This window comes from Ursus americanus, unplaced genomic scaffold, assembly GCF_024610735.1.
Source record: "Ursus americanus isolate L20-20 unplaced genomic scaffold, mUrsAme1.1.p SCAF_68, whole genome shotgun sequence".
NCBI classification, from domain to species: Eukaryota; Metazoa; Chordata; class Mammalia; order Carnivora; family Ursidae; genus Ursus; species Ursus americanus.
The window spans coordinates 871,496-893,517 of NW_028273650.1; the positions used below are offsets into that span (position 1 = coordinate 871,496).

At 44.1% G+C, this 22,022-nt stretch overlaps 1 protein-coding gene across 1 annotated transcript in view; it reads left to right on the top strand.

Annotated features, from left to right (window-relative positions):
• LOC123803820 (ral-GDS-related protein-like) overlaps positions 1 to 22,022 on the top strand; it is a 59,168-nt gene that overhangs the window by 880 nt on the left and 36,266 nt on the right. Inside the window, exon 2 of the mRNA XM_087860521.1 lies at positions 14,658 to 14,755. The gene's annotated coding sequence lies outside the window, so the exon portion shown is untranslated. The remainder of the gene's footprint in view (positions 1 to 14,657; positions 14,756 to 22,022) is intronic.

Consider the following 22,022-nt stretch of genomic DNA (forward strand, 5'->3'; position numbering starts at 1 on the left):
TGGAGGGGGGAGAAGAGCCCTGACCCGATATGGGGACTCACTGGCCCTCCGGCAGGGAAGGGCGAGCCTCGAACCCGGATCCGGGCCAGCTCTTTCCCCGCAGCTGGCGCTCAACTTGCTGTGGCCCTGTGGTTTTTGGGGCGAAAGCCCTGGAGACCTCGTTGATTCATTGTGCCTCCAAGTTTACCTCTTCCCAACCCAGCCCCCAGCTCTGCTTCTGGCTTAGGTGGAAGAAGGACTTGTTTCTTTTTCTCTCCTTTCCTTTCTTTTCTCAGGAGGAGGAGGAGGAGGTGTGTGTGTGTGTGTGTGTGTGTGTGTGTGTGTGTGTGTTACTTGGTTTTATTTAATTGCAGGATTTAGCTTAATGCAGTAAGGGTAAAAAAATTGTTTTTTAGTCATTTCAACAGTGTCTCATTCTTGCATAGTTAGCCTGCAGCTGGGTTTTTCGCAGTGAGACTAAGATAGTAATGTAGTAATTGTGGGAACTGGTTGAAATACGTTCAAGCTGAAGGGGGTGTAAGGATTTGGGGATCTATACTTAAGACGACCAACGCTGGGATTCTTAGATAGAATGTCAACATTTTCGTGGTTGGAAAAATAGGCCATTACTATTTGAAATGAAATACCAGAGCCTCACTCTTAATATTTTATTTGTAAAACTCATAATGGAAGCAGTCTTCTCTTGGAAATGTGTGAACTCTGGTCAGTTGTCTCATCTCTGAAAACCTGAAAGGTGGATGAAGTGATGGAAAGATACATTGCAAATTAGCATTCACCTTATTTTTGTTGAGATCCAATGTAGGTAATTTTTTCATGCCATTGTGCTTTGGAGATAATTTTTAACATCCTGCAATATTTAAACACATGAAACTTCTGAAGAAAGTTTGCGTTCCGGTGTCTTTATGAGTACGTTGTTTTCTCTTTGTGGCTGTCCTTGGAGGTGAAACACTGAATGAGCCTACCCCTCGTGTCTTGAATACGTTTGTGTGCTAAATGTTGTCGAAGCAGCAAGATCCCATGTTATACATTCTTTAAGTAATATCTTTCCGGTGATTATCATATACTCCGATTTAATAATGAAAACTGGGGAAAGATGGTTTAAAACCCATTGCTGTCTTTTAAAGGATCCCACAATCAACCTAAGACTTGAGTATATACACTGAATAAAAGGACCTACGCATTGTTCAGAGGTGATGATGCATCAAGAAGCAAGTCCTTGGATAAAGAAAGACATTGAATCCAAAACTTAGTGTTTAAGGTTTGGGGCCAAGAGTCCTGGGGCAGAGCCCTACAGGAGAGAGGACTTCAGCCTCTTTTCAGGCCGGCGGTCCGCTGAAGGTGAGTCGTGATTAGGAGTGAAGCTCCATGAGTGCGATGGGGTGGAAGTGTCCGGTGAAACCAGAAGTTAGGAGCCGCAGTGAGGATCATTAGAACATTTCTCACTAACATCGTTTCTCTAGCACTCCATGCCCATTGTTGGAAATTAGAGAACTTGACATCCCAATTCTTAAAATTGGGTTCTTCAGCAAGTCACATAACTTTTCTCGCTGGGAAGTTTGAGAAATTGTCTAAATAACAATTGTATTGTTGAAGCTATCCCCTTAAAAAAATGCTGATTAGTTCCCGCAGGAAAAATTATAGTGTCTTCTGTGTACTGTGTATGTTCTATCGTGTAGTAAAGAGTCATTTTGAACATGACTCTTCTTTTTTGGATGTTAGGTTTGAGTTGCTACTTCTCTATCTCTAAAGATTTTATGGAAACCTTTTTTCCTGTATTTTTAAGTGTCTTAATTTTGAGAAAATACTTGTCTCAAGGGTAACACAGGAAAGATGAGAGTCAAAGTCTTAATATGTAAGTCTTTAACTTTTGAAAGTAAACATTTTCAGTTTAGACAGTTTTCAGCTAAAATCTTGTTTTAAATTTCAATATAATTAAAAGTTCTATCATTTGTGAAATGAGGGGTTTTTTTTGGCTTGTAAACCAGTAAAGTTTAGTTTCTGTAGTAGTTTATTTTGTCTTAAAGCTTGAGCTTAAGAACTTATTTCATTACTGTATGTCCTTACTAAAATCCCTTAAATAATTAGCAAAATATTGCTGTGGGGGTCTTTGGGAATTTTTACTGATGCCTATAGAAATTATTTAAAATGCAAATTCTGAAAACTTGGGCAAAGTAAATGACCTTATTTGAGTGAATAGTAGTAAATTCCAGGAAGTTTGTGAGTGCAGTAAGCATTCAAATCTGAAGTCGCATCTCTGTCCTTAGAAGGATCCTCGGTGGAAGAGGATGAGAGCGGTTCCAGCTCCTGTTTGGGTGTACCTGTGTTTCAGTGCCTCAGCCAGCTGCCTTAAGTAGTTGTTTTTTTATGTCTCTTCTGAAAACCATGTTTCGTAGTGGATTATTTGAACCGTTGATGGCTTTTTCTCTCTGCTAATATTTGTGCAAGGTTTTTTTTTTTTTTTCTCTTCCATTTCATGACTACCAAAAGGCAACCTAGTGTAGGAGAAGTGAAATTGCTGTCTACCACTTTGTGGCATTAATTTCTAGGAATGGTGCCAAATCTTACCATTCAGAACTACATAAATGTGTTTCTGATTATAAAGTACCAGAAGAACCCCCTCTCTTCCTGTCTTAACAGTTGTATTGTTTTTTTTTGCTAGGCTCTATCATGGAAATAAAATTCGGATAGGCATATGTAATTCAACTTTCAGGATAGGTGAGATTTTTAGCAAATGCCGTTAATTATGGTCTTATTTGCATAAATACTAATGAAATGGTTTTTAGAGGAAAGTATGAAATAGATGTTTTTGGCTGGGTGGCACTATTGCCACTTTTTAGCAGTTGAAAGCCTCCGAGAAGGGAACAAGTAGCATCATCACAGAGTTTACTTATTTGTCAGGACATGAAGGTCTTTCCTTGCAAGCTTTGTATTGAACGAAACAAATTCTGCCTAGATCTTATTGATATACATTGGCATTTACTGTAAACTCATTTTTCAGAACAAGAAAAATGACCAAAGTCATACATGTGAATGTTATCCACTGATAGGGGAGGAGATGTAATGTTACTGCTACGTGTGGGGTATTGTGTGTTGTTGGTAGGTGTCACTACCTTTTTACCGATGAATTAAATCTGGGAGATGACACGTGCCAGACCTGAAGTGATTGCTTTCATGCTTTTTCTGCTTTATTCCTCCTGAGAACCATTGATTGTGGTATTGCTATCCTCATTTTTGCAGAGGAGACACTGGAAGTTTGGAGTTCGAGGAGCTTGCCGTGGGCTTCTTGGCCCACAAGGGGTAGGTCCTTGTTGGCTGGGCCTGCTGAACTCTCTGTGCAGCTTCTAGGACCAGACAGGACTAGAGCAGCAGTAGTCTCACAGATCTGAACCCAGCCTTCCGAAGGGGGAGTGAGTAGCATGCAGGTGTAAGTACCGTGTCTGGGAGAGTTGAAATAATTATATTTTCTGTTTGAATCTGACGCTTTCATATCATGAAGCTGTGATCTGGCCAACATGGTGTAGGTAAACATTTTAATGAACATACCAAAATTGTTTAATTATTTTAAGTTAATTTAAAATCAGTTAAATACAAATATATAATGCATAGTGCAGTGATTGACGCTTCTTATTTGTTCAAGGTTGTGCTTTACACTACCTCTACATTGTTACAGAGTTTTTTCATTGGTGACTTTTTTTTGGGGGGGGGGTGTCAGTGTTTATGAATATAGTTTTGTGGGAAGCAAGGTGTAATGTGAGGGAAAAGTAAATTGTAAATTTCTCATGCAGGTTTCATCCCCTTGTAGTAAATCCTAGAATTTATAATCTCTAACACATTGCTGCTCTATAAATGTTTCTGAAGTGAATGTGCTCATTCTCGCCGATTTAGAATTTTCCATAGTGCTTTTAAGACTTGACGTACTCTGTCCTCCTTTATTTAGGGCCAGTGGACCAAAACCAAGGCTCAGAAGAACCTAAAAAGTTTTATCTATGGGTTGTCTGTGCCTAGGATCTCCTTTCTGCCTCCATTTTCTATCTTAAAAGTCCTGCCATCTGGTGCTTTGGATTGTGCTGTGAATGGTAGGTGTTTGTTGGGTCTACTTGTGACCAAAGCACCATGTGTTTGTCTTTGATGGACTGAAGAAAGAGCTGAAGTGGTTTTATACATTCCATATTTGTAGTGCATTGTGTGTCTTTTTATAGAATTTAAGCAACACGAGGGCAGAAACTTTGTTTTACACACTATGGCATCCCCAGTGTCTGACACAATATTTATTGAATGAAAGAACCCAGGCTCATTCGTTGTTGGAGAACTGTTCCTGCGTCAGTCAGCAGTCCACTGTTTTTTGTTTGCCTTGGTAAAGAACCTTACTTACAAACCAGGTAGGACTTGATACCAGGGAGAACTTGGATTGTCTGTTTCTATCTTTGTCTGCTTTATTTTAGATTACAAATATCATGAAACTTGAGCTGCGGGAAAAAGGCATTTCTCTGTCCCTTTATGGTTTTCAAATGTTTTTTTCTAGAAATTAATTTTGTAGGAATTGGTCATGTGTTCGTTAGGACTCATTCTATATTCTGAAGACCTAGGAAGTTGGGATTTATAAAAGATCCTTGATGACTGGTCTAGAAGCTCTAATGTATCTTCTACTAATCAGTTGGATTCATCATGTACTTTACAAGGGTTTTACATTATGCCCTGAAACCATTTTTAAAAATGCATCTTCCCAGGGGCGCCTGGGTGGCTCAGTTGTGAAGCATCTGCCTTCGGCTCAGGGCATGATCCCAAGGTCCTGGAATCGAGCCCCACATCGGGCTCCCTGCTCCGCTGGCAGCCTGCTTCTTCCTCTCCCACTTCCCCTGCTTGTGTTACCTCTCTCGCTGGCTGTCTCTCTCTGTCAAATAAATAAATAAAATCTTAAAAAAAAAAAATCCATCTTCCTAACACTGTAATGCCAGTTCCATGACACACCGGCCTTCCGATGATCTGCTTAGAGAGTCTTTTACGTTGTTGTTCAGAGTAAACGTTTTGAGCAACAGGTCACTTACCTTCACTCAGGCAAGAAAAGTTAGTATTTGCGTAGAAAAAAGAGTTTGTTCTTCCTCAGCAAGTTCCCCTTGGTCTTGCTTATTGCGAAGGGAAACACGTGCGTGCGCACACCACAGTAAACCAGTAAACTGGTTGTTTGCAGTGGTTCTCAAAGTACAACTGCATCACCATCACTTGGCCGGGTTAGAAATGCCTGTGCTCGTGCCCCACCTCTGACCTCCTGAATCAGACTCGGGGGGTGGGGCCCGCAGTCTGTTTGAACATGCTGTCCAGGAGCTTTTGTTGCATGCTAGTGTCTGTCAACTACTACTTGAGAGTGTTTTAAGAGAAATGCAAGTCGTAGCAGGCAAAAAATCAGTCGTAAATGGCAGAGGCATGTGTTTGGCTTCTGACCACTTAGATTTGCTAGTGAGATTGCCTTCACTTCAGGACTCTTTTTCAGTATGTTTTTCAGGTTTTCTAGAGTCTTGGGAAGACCTCACAACTAATTTTGTTTAGGGATTTTGAATGTTTTATGCTGAGGTCATTAAATTCTTTTGAATCTTGGTTTGGATTTTAAATAAATGATTTTGCATTGAAATAGCAATTTGTATGGCCCCTGGACTTGTGGTTTTTGGCAGATAGCAGGAAAGTGTGTATATGTGGGTGCTCAAGGCACGTGTTCCCTGGTGGTTTTGTTTTGGTGTTGAGAGATTGGCTTGCTTATACTAGAGTCAGGATGATTTCCAAGTCTTGGGGTGACTACTAAAACAGTATTGTGTGAATTGATTCTATGCCTAGCATTAAAGTCATATCTAAATTTAATATGTATTGTTTTGCCTTTGTCCTTTATTTTTTCCCTAAGATCAGAGCTAGATAAAAGTTAGTGTTCAAAGATGGAATTGGTGATATGCTTACTTTCTACTATGTCTTATGCAGAGTTGGACGCACCTGAAGGCAAATAGAATATTGTGAGCTCAGGGACAGGGACTCTGTATTATCCTGTACGGATCTGTGGGTCCTTCACAGCTTCCTCCTCCTCCTATAGTGGGTTGGCCCTCAGTCATTGGTTTAATGATTGAAGAAGAGTCTGTGCTTCTGCTGAGGGGGCCTTGTGACCTTGAAGTACATGAAGTTGTTACTAAGGTAGAGAAGAGAATTAGGGACAGACGGGTGGACTTAGGTTACCATCATGTGGACGCGAAGTACAAAGGATGTTTCCACGTCCTCTTCTGGCCCCCATCAGACTGAGTCAGTGGTGCAGCCCTGTGATGGAGAAAATAAAAGGAATGAGCTGGTGGGAAAAAGTGATCTGAAACAGTTTCTTTCTCCTTACATTGTTCAAGTGAAGTTAAAGTTCTAGTTTATAGTCAGTTATAGACTGTGACCCCACTAAATGTACATCAGAGCGCCTGGCCTGGAGCACCTCTCAGTGAGGGAGTCTTCTGTTGCTCCCCGCTGTGCTGGGAGGCTCCAGCCGCCCCCCAGTCTTCTCTCTAATGACTGCTTCAGCCCTGCTCTGGTCTTGTGTCAGTCGCCCCGCCCCGCCCCTTCTGGTGGTTTCTGCTGTGTTGCTGCCTTGTGGTTTTCAATAGCCTTTTCCTGGTTACAGTGAGGTTGCACATCTTTTTATACATTTACTGGCCATTCGGATTCACTGTTTTTCGAAGTGCCCATATTTTTCTATTAGGTTATTTTTAAATTGATTTGTAGACTATATATATTCAGAACACACATTCTTTGTTGGTTATGTATTTTGCTGCTGTCTCTTCCCACTTTGTCATATGCAGTTTCACTGACTCAGTGGTTTTTTTGTGTTTTTTTTTTTTTATGAATAGAAGTTCTTAAGTTTAATTAGTGCCATTTGTCAGTCTTTTCCTTTGTAAGCTTTTTGTGTCTTTCCCTGCCCTGAGGTCATGAACTAGTTCCTCATTTATTCTCTAAATGCTTTTATACTTTTGCTTTTAACCTTTAACTTTGTAATTCTCTCAGAATTGGTTTTGGTGCATAATCTGAAGAAGGAATCCAGCTTCATTAACCTGTGGACAGGCTAGTTGTCCGAACACCGTTCATTGAAAAGAGCATCTTTCCCCCAGCGCTCTGCAGTGCCCCTTTTCTTGGAAATGAAAGGTCCGTGTGTATGTGCATCTGTTTTGGACTTTCTTGAATTCCACTGGTACTGCCCAGTTTAAGTTGCTTCAATTATTTTAGTTTTATAACAGGTCTTATTGTGGAACTCTTCCCACTTGGTTCCTTTTTAAGCATACCTTGGCCCTCCTTGACCCTTTGCAGATCTGTATCTGTTTTAGAATCCCTTGCTGACTTGCAAGGAATTTCTTCCTGCTGTTGCTTGGGATGACGTCGAATGTGATCAGTGTGTGGAGAGTCGTTTCTTGGTTTGAGTTATTACAAATAAAGCCTTTGAATAATTTTGCTCAAGTCTTCATGTGACCATCGGCTTTTGTTTTTCCTGGAAATGGTTGGGTCTAGCACTGTAATGGCTGGATCCTGTGGTAGGCCTATGTTGGCTTTTTGAGAAAGTGTCAAACTCTGTCCTGGAATGGCTGAACCATTTCACATTCCTCCCAGCCTTGTGTGAGAGTTCCAGTCACGCTGGATCGTTGGGGCAACATTTGGTATGGTTAGTCTTTTAGCTTTTCAGCCATTCCGATAGGTGTGTAATGGTTTTTCTTTGTGGTTTTGCCACCTGTGTATCTTTTGGTGTTCAAATCTTTTGCCTATTAAATTTTTTGTCTTATTGGTGGGTTCTTTATATATTCTGGATACAAGTCTTTGTCAGATGTGTGCTGTGCTTTTCTCTCATGCTATGGTTTGTTTTTGCATTCTCTCTCTCTCTTTTAAAGATTTTATTTATTTATTCGAGGTAGGGAGAGAGAGCGGGATGGGGGGAGGGGCCGAGGGAGAGGGAGCAGCGGACTCCCCGCTGAGCAGGGAGCCTGCTGCCTTTGGGACTCAATCCCAGCGCCCTGAGATCATGACCTGAGCCCAAGGCAGACACTTAACTGACTGAGTCTCCCAGGTACCCCTGGACTGTGCTTTTTCAGTGTCGTAGTTAAGAAGTTGTTGCCTAATCCTAGGTCACAAAGGTTTTCTCCTTTATTTCCCTCCATCCCCCTCTAGAAAAGTTTCAGGTTTACATTTAGGTCTGTGATTCATTTTTATTTATGGTGTAGAATATTATTTGTAGGATTCTTAACTTAGTTCTGATTATTTGTAGGAGTCTATTGAGGCATAGAATGAAGATATAGCTCCTTCTGAGAGCTTTTTTTTTAATTTATTTTCTTTTTTGCTTCAACCAGTTTAAAGCAGGTTTAAGGCTTGAGGTATTTTGGACCGCCCAGTGCTGTGATTTTACTGGAGAGGTGATTCACCTCTGGTTTCTTTTATCTTGAGCTCTGTAGTCTTTAGGGCCCTGCTTCTGGAGGTAGTGTTTTTGGTTAAACACCCTAAGGGACCCAGCTTTTGATTCTTACTCCTCTTTCCCTGCATGGTTGTAAAAATGAAAGTTGAAAATTTTCAGAATTGGCAAATGACTGCAGGGCAGAGGTGGTTTCTGTGCTTGTTCATCTCTTTGGGTTCCTGATTTCACTTTAATTTTGGCCTGTTCTTTCCTTATTGTCTTGTCAGTTTCTGGTTGATTTTAAGATTTTAAAGTATTCTGTCCATCTTTTTTAGTCTTTTTCAGGGGAATGATTGGGCCAGATAACATAGCCTGTAGTTAAGGATACAGGGAAAAGTGTGTTTTATTTCACTGCAGTGTTTGGAGTCTAGACTTGGATCTGTGTCTCCTGTAGTCGTTGCTAGCTGTGTGTGGCTCTTTAAATTAAAATTAAATAAAATGAAAAGTTCTGTTTGACAGTCACACTAGCCCCAGTTTGGGTGCTCAGTATGCAGGTGTGGCTAGTGGCTACCACCTCGGACAGTGCAGAGATGGGACATTTTCATCGTCATGGAGCGTTCTCTTACACAGTGCTGGCCGGACTCTTGACTTTTTCCAAAGTCCGCCTAGAGCAGGCACAGCTAGACAGAGGATTGAGCCTCTTTGACAGGCGTATCATGGAGCCTGTCTCTAAGGTGGTGTGGGTTCTCAGACCGGTATAGGTGGGATCATGGGAGGCTGTGGTGCACTGAGTAGAAAACCACTAAGTACTGATATTTAATTTACAAATACCTGCCTAGTGCTTCCTTAGGGTGTCTGTTTCTTTCTTTTTTCTTTAATTTACAAAAAGTAGCAGTAATTTGAAAATTATCAAAATTAAATAGCGAGTCAAAAATTAAATTTTACCCTTAGCTAAAGTCTCAGGTATTAGTAATCAAAGATGTCTAGGTATCGTAGTTTGTGTAGAGACGCAGGTCTTTTTAGTAGAAAGAGCATCTTAACTAGGAAACAGGAGGTTGAGGTACAAATCCTGGTGCGTTGCCTTTAGTCACGTGACTTCTGATACTGTCTATATAAACTCTAGTATCTGTGATCTTTGAAGCTCTGCGTGCAGTTACTATGTGGGATGGTGTACACATGTAAAGTGCCAGGACAGTTGACCCCTGAACAGTGCGGGCCGCCGGACCCTTCCCCATAGTTGAGAATCGGCAGTTAGCACATATTTTGTATGTGTATCATATACTGTATTATAAAAAGGTAAGTTAGAGAAAAGAGGATGTTGAGAAAATTATGAGAAACTACATTTACTATGCGGCATGTATCAAAAAAAATCTGTGTATACGTGGACCCAGTTGTTGAGGCGTCAACAGTATTAAATACCTGTCTTGTGCCTGGTGTAGTGTCAGCCCCCGGGGGCACAGACAGGAGGGGAGTGAGGCAGTCAGCGTGCAGTGTGATGCCTACAGTGATAGTGCCAGAGCAGAGTGCTCTGAGGACCTGGAGGGCATGTCCCCGTCACCGTCACGCTCAGAGGTCAGCAAACTTTCTCTGTTAAAGGTCAGATAGTAAACATTTCAGGCTTTGTAGGCCACATAGGGCCTGTCACATAGCTGCCTTTTTTTTTTTTTAAACAACCTTTAAAAGGGTAAAAACCTTGATTAGCCCAGAACCATACAGAAACTGGCTGTGGACCAGATGCCGTGACCTCTGCAGGTCTGGCTGTCTGCAGGGATCTGTAGAAAGAGAGTGGAAGGTGGGAAGCAGGCAGGGCCTCGTGGAGGACATGCCCGCTCTAAAGGTGCAGAGGCGGGAGAGGCTGGGGTCTGTGAGACTGGATGTTTTTACTAGTGTTTAGGAGTACAGAAAGGGTTGGGTCGAGAAGGAGGTAGGGTTGATACTATTGACAAGATCAGAGCAGCGTGTGGTTGATTCTGATGGGAGCAGATTCCTATGACAAGCGGGTGGTTAACTAGTACAAGGGTCGGTCAAGGAGGTGTTGCAGTCATGCGCTTCAGAAGGGAGAGGAGGGCTTTTAAAGAGCAAATGGTACTCACCTGCTGCAGGCACTGGGGCTTTTTGACCTTCACTTTGGTTTTATTTAATAGTGCTTTAAATATTTGTCTGGGATGGCGGTGCTGAGGCTGCGGAACTTAGGCTGTCGTTGTCCCCAGAATCTTGCTGTTTGGGTGGAGGAAGACACTGACAGGCCCGATTTAACATCCGCTCTAGTTTGTTGCACAGGAAGCTCCACCACCGCAGAGTCCTGCGTCTCTCTCGTCTATTGCCTTGTGTCCTGGGGCCTGGGGCCGTGCATGGCATTTGTCAGCCACTCCACAGATACTGGTGTCATGTGAAGGCGTGCTGAGGGGGACAGGAGAGAGGTGTCTCACCTGGGGGAAGGGCACGGCTCCCACCGCACATGCGTCCAGGTCATCCCGGGGAAGAAGGTCCAGGTGGAGGAGGTGTCGAGGAGGGCACAGGTTGTTCTGTACACCGAAAATGGCTTAATGTTGCTGCTTTGTAGGATTCACGGGAGATAGCATGACAGTCAGACTGCGCTTGATCATTCAGGGACCGACAGGTCATATCAAGGAGTTGGGATTTCCTCTTCTTCAAAAGGAGTAATTCTAAAGTACTAGAAACCAGGTGTCCTGATACCCAAGCCGGCACCCTTTTCATATTACACAATGCGTACAATGTCAACCAAGTGTCATCAGGTCTTGGGTTCCATATCCATTAGTGATAGCCGGACTATTAAAGTTCTGTAAGCCCCTGGTGAACTTTTCATCTTTTGGGGAGAGTGAGGATATAGGAGAAATATTTGTTTTCTCAGGTGTGAAAAAAAGTTGAAACTCTTTAAATTTAAAGGCAAGCAAGGTCCATATGTCTTTGAATTCTAGTTCTCCGGAAGGATAGCAGGTATGTGTAGTAGATACTCAGTACCCGAATAAATGCAAAAAAATACAAAAACCCTTTGCTTTTGTGTATACTCTTGTAGCAGGCGTTGTACTGGACTCTGCAGGGTGATAACTGGATGAGAAATTATCCTCTCCAAAAGGTCTTTGCAGCCGAGGGAGGGAGACAGAGAAGTCAGTCAGTGATGATGGTACAGTGGGTAAGTCCTGTGATAGAGGTGCGCCCAGGGCATTATGATGGGTACTTATCTTTCTTCAGTCCCCCACTTTTTTTTCTTTTTTAAAGATTTTATTTATTTATTCGACAGAGATAGAGACAGCCAGCGAGAGAGGGAACACAAGCAGGGGGAGTGGGAGAGGAAGAAGCAGGCTCCCAGCGGAGGAGCCTGATGTGGGGCTCGATCCCATAACGCCGGGATCACGCCCTGAGCTGAAGGCAGACACTTAACCACGGTGCCACCCAGGTGCCCCATCAGTCCCCCACATTCTTAACTCTTTTTATACCTATTGTAATTTACCCCCTACCCCAGACCTATTTTCCCCATACCATCCAGTAGCCTCTTAGTAATTTTTCTTCATGGTCATACAGACTCATCTCTTCTTCACATTTGATTTCTGGGAGACAGTTTCCTGGAGATCTCTGTTCTGTTCTTTTCCGAGCTGCTTGCTCCTTCGGTCTTTTATTGTGTTGTCCCTGGATGTTCCTTTGTTCTCATCGTTTGGCTTTTGTCCAGAGTTGGATTTTATGTTTGTGGCAACTCTTGTCTTTGTCTTTCTTCACTGACTTCTTCCTTTTGGTGGCGTTAATTACTTTAAAAAGATAGTACAGTGTTTTTGGACAAGTTGAAGACAGCCTTCAGCATTCCCTCCTCTTGAGCAACACTGCTCCGGCTTGGACTTGTTTCCCTCTCTCCTGGTGCACAGCCACCATTCTGGAATCTCCCTTCATCGTTGTCCTGGGGATTCCCTTATCCCTTCTAATGGAAGCTCACGCCTTGCTCATTTTTTGTTGATGCTCGTGTTTTGGTGGAAGACTTTCTCCAGGGGCTTTCTGACATAGGATGCTTAGGAGGCAAACCTTTTGGGACCATGCATGATTGAAACTTGATTGATGGTTTCGCTGGGTACAGAGTTCTGTATTGGAATTCATTTTTGTTCATAAATTCAAAGATTGCTCCATTGCCTTCTTGTTTTCATGTTACTGTTTTAGAATTCAGAAGCTATTCTCATTTTCCTTCGTATGTAACTTTTCCCCCCTCCCATCTTTAGAAGCTTGTAGGAGTTTTACAATTTGTCCAAGTCTTTTGAAATATCGTGATGGTGTACCTTGTGTGGTCGGTTTTCATCCACTGTGCTGCATATTCAGCGGGTCCCTTCATTCTGGTACCTGGGAGTTTTCAGTTCTGGGAATACTCTTTGGCATTACTGTGCTGAGGTTTTCTCCCTTGCTTTTCCTTATTTTGTTTTTCTGGAAGTCTTATTATCCAGAACTTGGCTGTCCTGGGCAAAGGTTGTAATTATCTTAATACCTTTTTCTTCTTCTTCTTCTTCCTTCCTTTGCTCCTCCTTTTCTGCCTTTTTTTTGGGGGGGGTCTTTTTATTCTCTATTCAGGGAGATGACTTCAGTTTGACTTAACCTTTTCTTTAGTTTATTATTTCTGATTTCAGAAAGGTTCTTTAGATTTCCAAGGGCTCTTTTTCTATTTTTCTAGAAGAACATCCTGTTTTTCTTTCTTGATTGCAGTGTTGTCTTACCTCTATATTATTGATAGTTTGTATAGTCTCTGTTTCTTTTAGGTTGTTTCCTTCCTTCTCCTGTCTGACGTGGTGGGGCCCTTTGACTTTTACATCAGGGTATTCTGGGTGGGCCATGTGTTGGGGGTCCCCAGGGTTAGTATCTTTAGATCTGTCTTTTGGAGCTGATCAGATTCCCCAGAAATATTCTCCAGTCTCTTTCCGGCACAATTCTGACTTCAGAATCTGGAAGCCAGCGGTGTGCGTGTGTGGTCTGTTGTAGGAGAGCTGGAGAATTCACTGTTCACTGTATATACGGTCATTAAGTCCAGCTCTGTTCAGTGCAGCTGGGCAGGGTGACTTCAGTCCATAGACGCCTCTACTTTTCCGGGGAATGCCCCCTCCCATCTTCTTTCAGAGTGAGGGGGCATCACGTTGTGCCTGGCTTGAGGTTGAGGTTCTGGTTTCAGCTTCCATGGCCTTCCCCGGCTCCTCTGTATTTGGGGCTATGCCTTTTTTACCCCCGTTCTGTCTACACTGCTGCTGCCACTTCTGGTCTTCTAGGACACTGCTGTGCAAGTGGAAGTGGTTTCCGTGTGTTCCACTGCTGAATTAGGACCTGGCTTTCTTGGGCCTGCTGCCTCCTTTACTCTACTTCAGTCTGTTATAGTTTCTGTCTCCTCCAGGTTTCTTCTTTTTACTTTTTTGTTTGGGTCTCAATCTTCCATGTTAGAAGATTTCCTCAGTACTTCAAAAATCTTGGCTTTTTTCTCCTTTCAGTTCTCCCTGTGCTGTTTCAAACATTTTTTAAAAAGATTTTATTTATTTACTTATTTGAGGGAGTGAGTGTTTGCACAGGAGAGAGAGCAGAGAGCACAAACGGGGAGGGGCAGAGGGAGAGGGAGTAGCAGACTCCCTGTTGAGCAGGGAGCCTGACCTGGGGCTCCATCCCTGGACCCTGGGATCATGACCTGAGCTGAAGGCAGATGCTTAACAGACTGAGCCACCCAGGCGCCCCTGTTTAGAACATTTTTAAAAAATATCTCTTTAGTATAGTTTTGATGGAAGGCAGTGGAACAGATGTCTATACTCTGTCATTGTATCATGCACTTATTAGCCAACCACACCCTGTTAATTTATGATTTTTGATATGTTTGAATAGTTTCCAGTTGCTTGACATGTATTTCTTTTCTTTTTTTTTTTTTTTAAGATTTTATTTATTTATTTGACAGAGAGAGATACCAGTGAGAGAGGAGACACAGGCAGGGGGAGTGGGAGAGGAAGAAGCAGGCTCCCAGCGTAGGAGCCTAATGTGGGGCTCGATCCCAGGACTCTGGGATCACGCCCTGAGCCGAAGGCACACGCTTAACGACTGAGCCACCCAGGCACTCCTTCCTGTGTGTTTCTTAAGTAGAAATAGGTTTGAAGACAGGGACATGGTGCCCTCTTCTCACCCCTCATCCCAGGCGTTGCCCAGTAGGCTTGTGTGGGAGGTGATGGAACTGGCTGAGGGGTGAGTTCAGTAGAGCTTCAAGAAGTGAAAGGAAGGGGGTTTTAATGCGCATGTTGTCTCTCCTTGTCAGGTTCTCTGAGGACTATGGAAAGAGGAAAGAGAAACCGGGAGCATTTCCTTTAAACCCACGTTTGATTTCTTCACAGAGTTACCGTGGCCTTCAGAACTGTGAGTATAATTCTCTTGCTACATTTGTGTTTTGGTTTTTCCTTTTGTTTTGATTTTTCTTTCATCTGTCTTAAGGTTTCTTTGACATATACTAGAAACAAATAAAAGCTAGTTGATTTTGCAGAGTAGGTGAGGGAAGAAGTATCAGTTGTTTAGTGCCTTTTATGTGTGGAGAGAGGCAGGCAGGATGACAGTCCTGTCCCTGATAGTTGTGACAGTAGCAGCATGTGCCCTAGAAGAGTGGCCCAACAGGGTCAGCACTGGGCCATCCAGCTCCTAGGTGAGTCTCTGGCAGTAATCCCCTGAATGAGGCTACACTTTGCCCGTTTCACATTTGCATAACTGAAACAGAGGTTAAAGGTTACTAAGTTAGTAAAAAGCAAAGCTGGGATTCAGACTCAGTCTGGCTTTGGAGCCTGTGCTTTTTACTCGTGTTTTATTCTTATGGGCTCTGGATTCAGATGTTGGCTTGGCTGCTTACTTACTAACTCTTCTCTAACTACCGAAACCTAGCTTTCTCTCCATGCGAACTCTTCATTGACTACTTTTTTTTTTTTTTTAAGATCTTATTTATTTATTTGACAGAGATAGAGACAGCCAGGGAGAGAGGGAACACAAGCAGGGGGACTGGGAGAGGAAGAAGCAGGCTCATAGCGGAGGAGCCTGACGTGGGGCTCGATCCCATAACGCCGGGATCACGCCCTGAGCCGAAGGCAGACGCTTAACCGCTGTGCCACCCAGGCGCCCCTCTTCACTGACTACTTAAACCTAGCTCTTTCCTCTGACAAAGGGTGCTGGTGATGGGACCGCTCTCCCAGGGTTGGTGTGAGGATGCCATAAGAAATGTGAAATGTGCTCAGCATTCACAAATGTTAGCAATTGCTATTCGATGGCAGTTCCCCCACTTTAATGAGAGGAAAACTAAGCTCCAGAGATTGGGTTATTTGTGATTTGTTAATTTGTAACCTTGGCACTTGTGCTGCACTCCACAGTTGGGAGGTTATAGAATTGAGATTCTATTCCAGTTTGTCTTATTTCCAAAGACTGCTCTTTCTGGTAGGCCTAGTGGTAAATCGAGGACAGATCGTTGATAGAAGATTCATCAATCTGTCTTGTGGTATTAGCATTGGTAAGATTTTAGCAATACATTGCTTTGGTGTAAAAGCCCCATAAACTTAGACTTCATGGATTCAGAATTCAGAATCATTATAATTACGTTGAATTTGACTTTGGCAAGTGTGTTTGTCTTAGATGTCCAAGGGGCAGGACCCTGGATTGTTTTTCCATTTCCTTCTGGGGGTCAGTTCACTTTCCTCCTTTGTTCTCCTTTCTCCCCCAAACCCACTTTTGTTTCTGCCAGGATTAGGTATTAGGGAAGGGAAGGGAAATTGTGTCACGAAGTTTCAGTTTCCAAGTAAGGCCTGGAAGTCTTGCTCCTTTTTTCTGATTCCTTCTACCCTTTCTTGGCTATGAGAGGCACCTGTTCTGTGTGCTGTGCCAGGTGTGACTCTGCTGTCTTTTGGAGAAGGCCATGCCCAGCTGTTTACATCCCTTGTCTCCTCCCCACCCTCCCTGCACATTTCAATGTTTCTTCCTGTAACAGTGGGCTATATTTATTGGGTACAAGTCTGTTTCTGCATCTTTAAGAGCAAAGATTTTGTTATTTCGTTTCTGCATGTTTTCTGCTTGACCCATGGGTAGTTTTCACTAAATGCTGGATGAAGTAGTGTTTAATGCTTGCCACAAAATAAGTTCTCTTTTCTTAGTGGATCCAAACAAGAGGGAGAATATCAAGTATAACTTTTCATCAGCATTAGCTATTAAAAATCGTTCGTCATGGTAGAGCCCAAGACATTTCATATTTAGCAGAAGTTACACAAAATTTTTCTTCTTAATGGGATGTGCAGTGGAACGAAGGCCTGACAGGGAACTGAGAGCCCGTTCTTGGCTCACTGGAACTTTGAACACCGAGATATAATCTGCTGCTTCTAGTTTGGCCCTCCCCTCCCCTCCCCCCCGTTTGAAAATATGTAAACCCAGGAAAAATACCTTATAACCAGTGTTTCTATAATTGTTTCCCCCAATTCTGGACAACTGGTGAGGCCACACGAGTAAGCCTGGCTTTGTACAGCATCGACTTAATGGTGTTCCTCTGAGATCCGGGGCCCTTGATGTACCTGAGTGCCCTGGTCCACTTGAGCCCCTGCAGGATGGATCAGGTTCTTGGTTCTTGATTTGTTTTGGGGTGTTGCATTCTTAAGGCAGAACTTGGGATGGAGGTGTTTTACAATCAGAATTCTAGGAAAGCAAAGCAAAGTTTTGGAGGAGTTGAATTGCTGAAATATGTATGGAGATTATTTTCAGGGTTAATGGGGTGTGGGGAGGCAGTAGACAGAAAAGAAGGTTGCCCGGAGACCCATCTGAAACCCCCCATTTGGTGAATAAAGATAGGTTATTTAGCGTCAGGGCAGCTGAGAACAATCGACATAGATTGAACTGTGAGGTTCTGGGGCTGTTTGTCCAAACAAAGAGTCGCTAGGGTAAGGCGGTGCTGGCTGTCGGCTCCGGAGGGCAGCTGTCCCTCCCTCAGTGTTGAGCCCTGAGATTCGGCTGAGGTTTGAAAGGCTAGTGTGTTGGGAATAGACACTGGTGGTGGGGGTTGGAGGGTGGGGGAGAGTAGAGGACAACCAGGAGATTGTCGGCACGCTGTTCAGGGAACCAGGTGAGCGGCAGCGGAGGCTGGGATTGGAGCAGGAAAACTGGAGGTGGTGAGAAGCAGTTGGGCCTTGGATGTATTTCAAAGGTAGAACCAGTAGGATTTGCTGACAGATTGGATAAGGCATGTGAGGACAAAGGGGAGGAGTTGAGTTGACTAGAAGGCTCTTGGCCTGGGCAACTAGATGGGGGGAAGGCTGTGGGTGGAACTTGGTTTAGAGGGGCAGATGGGGAGCTCACTGTAGGCGTTTTAAGTTTGTGATTCTGTTAGGGATCCAAGTAGAGATGTCATGTAGGCAGTTGTAAATAGGCATTTGGTGGTTGGAAGAGAAGTCTGAGCTGGAAGTGGCCATGAAAACGCAGTGACGGTCTGTGGTCACCGAGGGAGTGAGCACAGAGAAGACAAGCAAGTCTGAGCCTCGGATCACTCTGCCATCGAGTGCTCAAGGACGAACATGAGCAGTGTTTGGCACAGAGCAGGTGTGAAGAAGACCACAAGCACTGGCACCATGGGAAGAAGGGAAGAAGTGTCCAGGAGGAGGATGTGATCAACTCTCTGAAGTGTCAGGAAAGGTCATGATGAGGACTGAGGTTTGGCCTTCGGGTTTGGCGACTTGGAGGACACTCTGGCAAGTGCTCGGCGCAGTGTGGGGGCGTGGTCAGAATGAAAGCCCGCCTGGACGGTGGTGTGAAGGGGGAGAGGGTAGTGAGACAGATTGCATCTGGGTGACTTAGGTCCAGGGTGTACGGTCATCCTCACACTTACTCACCATCTGGGTGCTGAGCAACGCAGCCGGGTCCCTGAGGTCCGTGGTGGTGTTTTCATGTCCCGGGCGGGGAAAGGTCAGGTTCAGAGCTTACAGTAGCTTTCTCAAGAGTACGGAGCCGGCAGGCTGACGCCAGGTCTCAGGCCATGCACGCTGTCCTCAGCTGCCCTGCGTCCTGAGGGTGGAGAGACACTGTTGAAGGGGGAAAGGGGGTAGCGTGGTTGAAAAGTTGTAGGAAAACGCTTATGTCCTGCTGGAAGTGCTTCTGTTAGAGATTCTGTTTCTTTTTCTTACTTAGAAATTTCACTGCTATCAGAGGGTGGTAGGTGCATGTGTTCAAAAGTAAAACAGTGTTGAATGGTTCATGCAGAACCCAGCGGGCTCCTGTCCTGCCTCCACCATCCGCCTCCCAGAGCTGCCTGGAACCCTGCTTATCTGTTTCTTGTAGCATTTCTGTCCACGGTTCCCAGCAATATCTATGTAGAGGCAGGGCCATCGATGCGTCACTTTTAGACAAAGTTACATTTTGAACTCCCATCTTCCCCCACATAGTTGTAGCACAATTTTTGTTTAGAGCCATAATTTGTTGAATTGTTTTGACTTTGTTAATGTTGCTCACTATTGAGCTGGTGAATGTAGCATGATTATATTCCCTTTTAGTTCAACTTTTTGTTTTCCTGTTTTCTTGAGCTTAACAGTTGCCACTTTTTTTTTTTTTTTCTGTTTGCTTGATATTCTTAAGAGTTCTCACTCTCCCTGACAGTAGGGCCTCTTAATAAAATTTGCCATCTGCTCATGTGTATTCCTTCTGTCTTCACCCCCAGGGACATCTGTTTTCTTGCATGATGGACAGGTTACTCTCCCATGGTAGCAGGGTTGAGGTGCGTAGGGCAGATCCTGCAGGAGCAGGCGAGACCGGGTAGAGAATCCTGATGGGGAAGACAGTGATGGGGAGCTCAGAGGGAGGGGGATGGTGTCCTCCTGAGGGAGCAGGTCCGGGCATGGTGAGTGGGGCTCGCGGTAGTTGGGGAAAGGCATTCTGGGTGGAGATAGTGAGAAAAAGCAGAGCGGGACGAGATCGGTTACTTTTTGTTAACCTACAAAGCCTGTATTGTGGCGTCTCGCTAGGTGGTACATGTTAACTTAGTTACTGACTCTTCCTTTAAGACCTTTAAATAGATTTCCATGGAAAATGTGACATTCAGATCGTTAAACATCTGTCATAAATTTTTTATTTTTTGAAAGATTTTATTTTTTAAGTAATCTGTACACCCAGTGTGGGGCTCAAACTTACAACCCCGAGGTCAAGAGTCGTACACTCTACTGACTGAGCCAGCCAGTGTCCCCCGTCATAAATTTTCATATTTTCTTAAAACCTGAGCAAAGAATATATCATGACACTTAAATCCAAGAGATCATCTTAAACTGTTGATTCCATGTATTTGTTCAACCAGAGAGGCTGGTTGGAGAGCGGTTCTGGTGGGTGTTATGGGTGTTGTTACCACGGTTATGGAACAATCAGTCTGCGAATTTCTTTTGATTCTCAATATGTATCAAAAGTTGGAAGAATAGTTGAAAGAAGCCTTGCATACTCTTCACCTCGCTCCCCTAAAATGTTGAAACTTTCATAAACATAGTACGTAATTGAAACCAGGAACTTAACATGGATACAGTGCTATTAACTGATCTACAGATGTTACTCAGATTTCCACAGGTGTCCCACTTACCATCCCTTTCCTGGTCTAGGATACCGTGTGGCTGTTCACGGTCTCCTTAAGTCTTCTCTAATCTGGGACAGTTTCTCAGTCTGTCTATGTCCTTCATGAACTTGACACTTCTGAAGAATCGTGACTGGTTATTTGTACCGTGTCTGCCAATTGGGGTTGGTCTGGGGTTTTTTTCATGGTTATATTGACGTTGCGTGTTGTTGGCAAGAGTACGACAGCCAGGCTGTTGAAGCCGTCACAGCACAGCTTATCGGGAAGTCTGTGATGATGAGGTGACTCCTTTTTACAGGTGATTTGCACTTGGATCACTTGGTTTAAGGTGCTGGCCAGGTTTCTCCACCGTGAAGTTACTGTTTTCTCTTTTGTAATTAGAAGTACGTGCTGGGGGATATATTGAGACTATGCAGGTATTCTGTTTCTCATTGATTTTCACCCATTAATCTCAGTACTATTGATGATTCTTACAGCTATTACTGCTGTAATTTTTGCCTAATGATGAATTTCTATCTCTATCCTTCTTTGAGGATTTTTAAATGGAAGTCTGTTGTAAGAAAGAGTTGTCCAGTACCACGTTATTTGCAGGACCCATCAAGAAACAACAATATCTGTGTTGTTTCTGGAGATTGTGGTTTGTTTATTTCCTACACACAGACTGGCTAGCTGACCCTTCTCAGTATCAAGGTTAACAGATTCTTTGTCCAAACACTTCCTACTCCACCTCGCCATTAGTTGATTAGCTTATGGATATCTTGGTGCTCATTGTTGGTGGTAAGATTGAGGAGGTTAGTGTCAGTGGTCTTAATAGGAAGTTATTTCTTAGAAGAAGCAAAAGGATGATTTATTTGGGGCCTGTTATATTTAGCTGCTATGCAGAAATCCATGGAATGGCAGACAGCAGAATAGTGGAAATGTGTCTCAGGATGCAGCCAGGCTCTTAGAATGGTAACGGAAGGGTAAGGAGAATGGTAAGTTTCATGGACGAGAGGGGAGTGGGGATGTCAGCACTCGTGGGCGAGTAGGCTGTGGGGGTTGGGTGCTGTGGTTTAAGGACTGAACCAGGGTGATGGAATGCGATTAAATCAGGCAACCTTGGGCAGTTCAGCAGGGCTGTGGGGGGACAGACAAGCCAGACTGTACCGATTGAAGCAGGGACCAGAATCCTTCCCATGATCTGAAGAGCTAGCCTGCCAGCACAAGAGTAAGGTCAGTTCTCTTCCTCTGTTTTTGAGCCACAGGGGCCTTCTCTTAGTTTCATTCTGCTCCGCGGCATTTGTGCATGTACTTGCTGCAGAGGAATCCCTGTCTGCCTCTTCCTACCTGTGGGACCTTGGGCCACTTACCTAAAGCCCTGAAGCGTTTTTCCCATCAGTGAAAACAGGGTGAGATACTAACCTGGTTCATTACTTCTCAGCCAGGGTACTGTGCTCGCCTCCGGGCCTCCTGCTTCTTCCTCTGGGCCCTGTTGTCTGTCCTACACACTGTCACCTGCCTGGTCTGAGAAACGTACATCGTGTGACGACCCTGCTGTGCTCCCAGTGCTCCGAGCTCCGTAGTCAGGACGTGCAGGGCCCTCTGTGATCTGCCACTTCCCGATCCTACCTCTCCCTGCAGCCCTCCTACTCAGTGCTTGCGCTCTGGGCTCGAGCTGCCTTTGCCTTCCCACACATCCTCTAGCCTCAGGGCTGTCACCCATTCTCTTCTAACAGGTCAGAACTCTTGTCCCTGCACATGACTGAACGACTCCTTTCCTCCCCTCAGATCTTCATTCAGATGTCACTGAATCAGAGTGTCCTCTGCCAGCTGCCCTGTGTGGAATAATGCTTCCTCACTTGTTATTCACCCTTAACTCGCTTATTTGTCTTTGTCACGCTTCCTGCCAGCCCACGGATGTTTGTGTATCTGCTGTCTGACTTTCACCACAAATTGTATATAAACTTTTAGAGAGCCGGCACTTTGCCTGTTCTGTTCACTGGGTCTTCCCAACCCCGGGAGCTGTGCCTAGGATGGGGTTGGTGCTGGAGTCAGTATTTGTGGAGTGACTACTAGGGTGATAAGTAA